A 6,135-nucleotide genomic window follows, 5' to 3' on the forward strand; every position below is an offset into this window, starting at 1 on the left:
CACTTCTGCTTCTTAGCCGCCGAATGGCTGATCGTCTAACAAAAATTGTGCTTCGTTGTTTTGGTGGTGCCAATTTATTAAGCATTATTGTTTTTGTTTTTTATTAACATTGCAATTAGTTTTATAAGTTTTAACTAACGAGCAAAATGGGTGGGTGTTTTATCTTAAGCAAACAATTTGATGGGTGTTCTGAGTTGCAAAGATGTTGTTTAATCCAGGGGATTATGAGGCTTCTTTCGTTTAAGAGGTTAGGGGTAGTCAGAATTTAAAAACAAAAAAATTTATTTTTTTTGCATTTTCTTAAAGTTTAATATCTAAAAAATATTGTTTGAAAATTTGAAGTGAATGATAAATACTTTTTGAGTTTTCGAGTTATGCAACAATTAACAAAGGGCCCTCAGGCGCCCCGAAGTAGATAGCAAAACTTTAAATGTATTTTTCTCAAAACTATGTTTTTTGAACTGGTGATCACTGTAACTTAAAAACCGCTTGGTAGATTTTAATTAAATGTATACTGCTTTTGAAAAACATAAAAAACCCATGCCAGATCGAAGGACTTGTTTTTCAAAATTTCGATTTTTTTAAACAATTAATAGCCGGGTTTTTTATCGAAAATCTGAAAATTATTGTTAATTTTGCACCCAAAAAAGCTTCGATCAAGCACAAGATTATCTATTAATATAACAAATTTCTCTTGACGATTGATTTTAGATGAATCTCCAAGGACTTGTGATGATCACCGCAAGGGACTTCTGGAGAAACGGGATTCACACAAACAGCGATAACTTTTACAATTATTAATTTTTTTTTTAATTTTACAAAGGTCAAGTCGGAACGTGATGTATTAATGATTATGTTTTTTTTTTGTAAAATAAAGCAATTGACTAGCAAACAAAATTATTAGAAATCATCATTTTTTCGGGCCTCTGACTACCCCTAACCCCTTAAGGCTTGTACTCCAACTGCCTAGGTCAGACAATAGAAGTTTCGCAATTAATATGTTGTTGAAGTCTATCCATGTGTGACTTAGCATACTTTTGTATTGTGATGCCAAGATCACCTTTAAGGTCTTTCTAGCGAATATACCGAGTAGAATTTACGGCGCACTTCAATACTTTATTCTGAAATTTTTGAATAAGCGTTACTTTGCTGGAACTTAAGCAACTCCAAAAATGTATTCCATATGTCTATACAGCTTTCAGAATTTGCTTATACAGCAGGACTTTGTTGAATATTGATACCTTGGACCTTTTGGCCATGAGTCAATCATCATTATATTGGCATTGCAGTCCGGGGTAGACTATTACCTCCTCTGAAACACGCCTACATTCTTCACGACAGCCCGCTTTTGCTCTATGTTGTAAAATTCTGACCTTACGTATATCAACCATCCCTTCTCCTTCTTGCTCCTTCAGACTTTATAAGCCATGTTACATTTCGTCCCGCGATTAAAACTCTGACTTCGAGGTTACACCGTATATGATATGTACTGTCTTTTAATCGTATAATGCCAATATTTTTCAGAGAATTTTTCTTTCAAATCGTATCAGTATCACTAAATTCACGTTATTAACTTGAAGGACCCATATTTCACAGCCGTCACCTATGGCCGGTCTATTTATAGTTTCTACAACTGGAGATTTTGTTCCTTTGATATCAATGAAAACTTCATAAGTTTGATATGGCCAAAGTATGCACTGTTAGGGACCTACAGGGACCGACTCCGAACGGCAGATATTTTTTATGAGGAGCTTTTTTATGGCAGAAACGCACTCGGACGTTTGCCATTGCCTGCCGAGGGGTGACCGCTATTAGAAAAAACTGTTTCTTCATGTTGTTGTTTCACCAAGATTCGAACCAACGTTCTCTCTGAATTCTGAATGGTAGTCATGCACCAACGAATTCGGCTACGGCGGCCGCAGCGCCCGGGTAAATGGATTTTTAATCGAGTTATGGGTAGGGCACATGTAAATGATTAATATTCAGGTAAAAAATACCTAAAAAATAGTAAAAAAATCCCCTAGCTCAATTTCTTAACAGTGGCAGCATTGCGTGTTTGTCAACAGAAACGATTTATGTAAAAAATTTGCAAATAAAAATGCTTTGTAAAAGTTATGTGATGAATAATATTTCTCTCCAACTCTCTCATCTCTACATACGGTTTAAATGACGTACATACCTGAATGGAAATTTCGCACTTAATCAAATTCAGAACTTTCAAACTAGTAGTAAGTAATAATAATTCCCACAAGCTCACATACATACATGCATTTATTCATACACACATACATACATACATACACGTATTAGTGAATATATGTAGGTAAACCAGTGATGACCAAAGCCTGTACACGCACGCTCGTTTTGTTTTTGTATCTCTCGTAGGCATTCATTTTCCATAATTATTACTCTCTTTTGCTCCGTCATAGGAAACTACTTAACACTGGCGCGCATGGGAAATCAAATTTATGTACTCAGCAAAAATTTTAATTGATTTACAAAACCAATTTTTGAGCAGATACATAAAACCCAGCTGTCTTAGCCGCCATTGTCACACTTCGTACTTTCGTACAAAAAGCGGAAAAGTTTTTCAGCAATGTTACCATGGACCCTTTTACCATAAAGTTGTTCTTTTTTAATCCGTTAAATAGATTTTAGTTTTATTATAATGTAGAGATAAATAAAATAATACTGAGGAAAGAGTAAAGAAAGCCAACGTTGCATTATATAATTGCTTAAAAAAGCGGTCGGTATTAAATGGGGACTAACACCTCGCATTACGCATTGACTCTAGCGCCAAACAAAGCGCTGGAAGTGCTAATCAATTTACCTGCACTAAATTTGGTAGGGTAACACGTAGCCGCCGCTTTGGCTCTTAGACTCAAAAGTATGGCGCTATGGAAAGAACGGCGGTTGGCCATGCCTGTATTTTGCGCACTCTGACCAGTCACAAACAAGAAATAGAACATTCTATTCCTAGACTTACCTTCGACAGGCTCTTCAAGACAAGTATACCGTCAATAAGAGAGTGGCAGACACCAAGGTCATTCAGAAGGGGGGAATTAAATTTTTATACAGATGGTTCCAAGCTAGACGATAAGGTGGGCTATGAAGTATTTTCGAGGGAATAAGGACTGGAACTATCCGCTCGACTACCAGAATACTGCAGCGTCTTTCAGCCACTTCTTTTATAGCTAGAACCTGTGAGCTATACCTGTATAAGAAGTGACTACATATCTAAATACGCATGCCGTAACAAAAACGACTATAAATATATTCTCGGATAGCCAGGCGGCCATCAAATCAATAAAACCGGCTATACTAAGATCTAAGGTTGGACAAGAAAGCCGGACAGCCCTAAATGATATTCGCGTCGTATTCAAAGTCAGCCTTACTTGGGTTCCTGGGTACAGAGATATTGAGATATATTGTCAAGCCGATGAGCTAGCCAGGAAAGGTACTGCTCTTCAACTGCTCAGTGATAAAAGTACCATTGGAATACCTTTGGCCACGAGTAAGATGTAATCAAAAACAACATTATCCAAGAAGCCAATAGGTCATGGAGAAATGAAGATACAAGTGTAACAGCCAGGCTACTATGGCCGCGAATAAACAAGAAAAAGACAAAGGAATTGCTTAGCCTCTCAAGAGATGATATCTGGAAGGTCGTGGCTTGTTTAACCGGTCATTGACTATTTGGCAGGCATTGCGATTGTCCAACCCTAGCTAAAAGAAAACAGAGCAGGTTGTCTAGGTAAATACTGTTTCCTTTAGGAATGGGATCAATTCTACGTTTCATAATAGCCGCAAAATGGTTCCACGAGGGAAAGTAATCCCTGGCAGCACAGTGGTATCACAACGAACCTGTAAGGTCTAAGCGAGTTGGTCGTGCAGACCGACTACCACCATAACCTAACCTAATCTGAGGATTTGCGGTAATATCAACTTGAATTTATTCCGTTTTATTTATAAAGGGTGGTTTATTTGACACTTTCCAATTTCAGACTAATTTAATTTGAACAATGAAAAGATACACAATCGAGCAACGCGTTAAAGTTATTCAGGCTTATTATAAACATGGGTGCCCAAATGAAAACGGGCGTTCGAAGAAAATCATCTTCAGTGATGAGGCACATTTTGACCTCAGTGGATTCGTCAATAAGCAAAATTGCCGCATTTGGGCGAATGATAATCCAAGATCCAAGAGTGATTGCCGAAAAACCAATGCACCTACAAAGAGAGACTGTTTGGTGCGGTTTATGGGCCGGCGACATCATTGGGCCGTATTTTTTCCAAAATGAGGCCGGTCAAGCAGTTACTGTGAATGGTGTTCGCTATCGTGAGATGATAACGAACTTAGTATGGCCCGAAATGGAAGATATGGATGTAGACGATATGTGGTTTCAACAAGACGGTGCCACTTGTCACACAGCTAACAAAACAATGGATCTTTTGCGCGAAAAATTTGATGGCCGAATAATCTCTCGTCACGGCGATGTCAATTGGCCGCCAAGATCATGTGATTTGACACCGTTGGACTTCTTTCTTTGCGGTTTGTTTCAATTATGCCTCAGCGTCATCGAAAATTTGGACCATGGGATGGAGGTGTGCCGCCGAGGCCACGGCGGTTATTTGGCCAATATTTTGTTACGTACGTAATTGAGCTATACCAATTTTATCATAATAAGGAGAAATGACAATAATTTCCTAAAAAAAACTGTACTTTATTCAAAATCAACACCGGCCCTTAAAACTTAACCACCCTTTATAAGTACGTACTGCCCCGTAGTCATAGTCCTACATTAAAATACACTCTAGTTAAAAACGAGTTCTAACTTAAAACCAGTTGTTAAAATTTTATTAATCAGAGATGTATTAAAACCAGTTTATAGCTAAAATGAGAGAGAGCAGAGCTTTCCACATAAAAAGTCAAAATTTGCTGGGTATTAGTAAGAGAAGTGAGTAAGAGCACTTTAATGAGATCACCCTGTGTCAACTGATTTTTATTTACATTTAGAAATTGGGGGGTGGGGTCGGGGTCAAAAAGGAACAAAGAAGCAAGTCAAAACCACAAAACCTTAGATTTAATAATTTGGTAGTAATAATTTTTTCTAAAGTGTCAACCGTGGTCATAATTACTTCCATAGCTACTGCCGTGTCTGCCATTATCCTGTTTTTGTGTTACCAATGATCATAGTTATCGTTTAAACCGAGCTGTTAGTCAGCCACAAAGTGCTTAAAAGGCTGTTGAACCCATATTAAGCTCTCACTGGGTTTTCTTGATTTCAATTAAAAATGTGCCTGAAAGCACACACACAAATACACAGAAATATAGAACTCTTTCCAATCTATGAAAAAGGAATTTTCGGGCATCACTGCTGTAAACAATTCTAGCCCTAGCACTGGTACGTGTCTCGCATAATTTGTTCGCGCGGGTTTACCAGCTTGCCATTTTTGTCGTTATCGCTTGTGATGTTGCGATTTTGATTAACCAACGTCACTCATATAAGTACATATATAGGCTAAACGTAGTACGCATACGTACAACCATACAAATTTACTTACCCATGTACATACATACCTACGTGTCTAGTGAATATTTTATGGTTTATTACTATTCATGTAATAATCGTATGATTGAAAAAATTGTAAAGTCTCAATAATATAACAGCTTAGTAAGATGTCGATGTGATTTCACTGCCTATCATTGATTTTGAGTTTTTGACCTAATGGGTTTTCCAGGCATTCTAAAAACGCAGTTTTTTTCAATTTGAACTGCAGTCAATGGCATTGATTTCAATTTGTTCTTTTTAATTGCTAATAATTTTATTTTATTTTAATCACTTTTTGTTAATTTATATTGTGGATGTACTTGTACTCGTAAAGAGTTCATAGCAACCTAAAATTTGTTTCGCTCGATTGTTTTTGGGAGTGTATTTTTTATAATCAAATATGATAAAAAATTTGTCCTTTTTTTGTTTCAAAATAATATGAAACCACTAGAGAGCAAAATAAAACAAACAAAATTCCCGCACTTCAACTTAACTGCGTTAAATAACTGCAGTACCACGTTTTATAGACAAGAGTTGACATTCCATTTATTGTTTATTTAATTTTAATATTTTTTATGAAAAT

Source organism: Anastrepha ludens, chromosome 3 (assembly GCF_028408465.1).
Source record: "Anastrepha ludens isolate Willacy chromosome 3, idAnaLude1.1, whole genome shotgun sequence".
In the NCBI taxonomy this organism is placed as follows: Eukaryota; Metazoa; Arthropoda; class Insecta; order Diptera; family Tephritidae; genus Anastrepha; species Anastrepha ludens.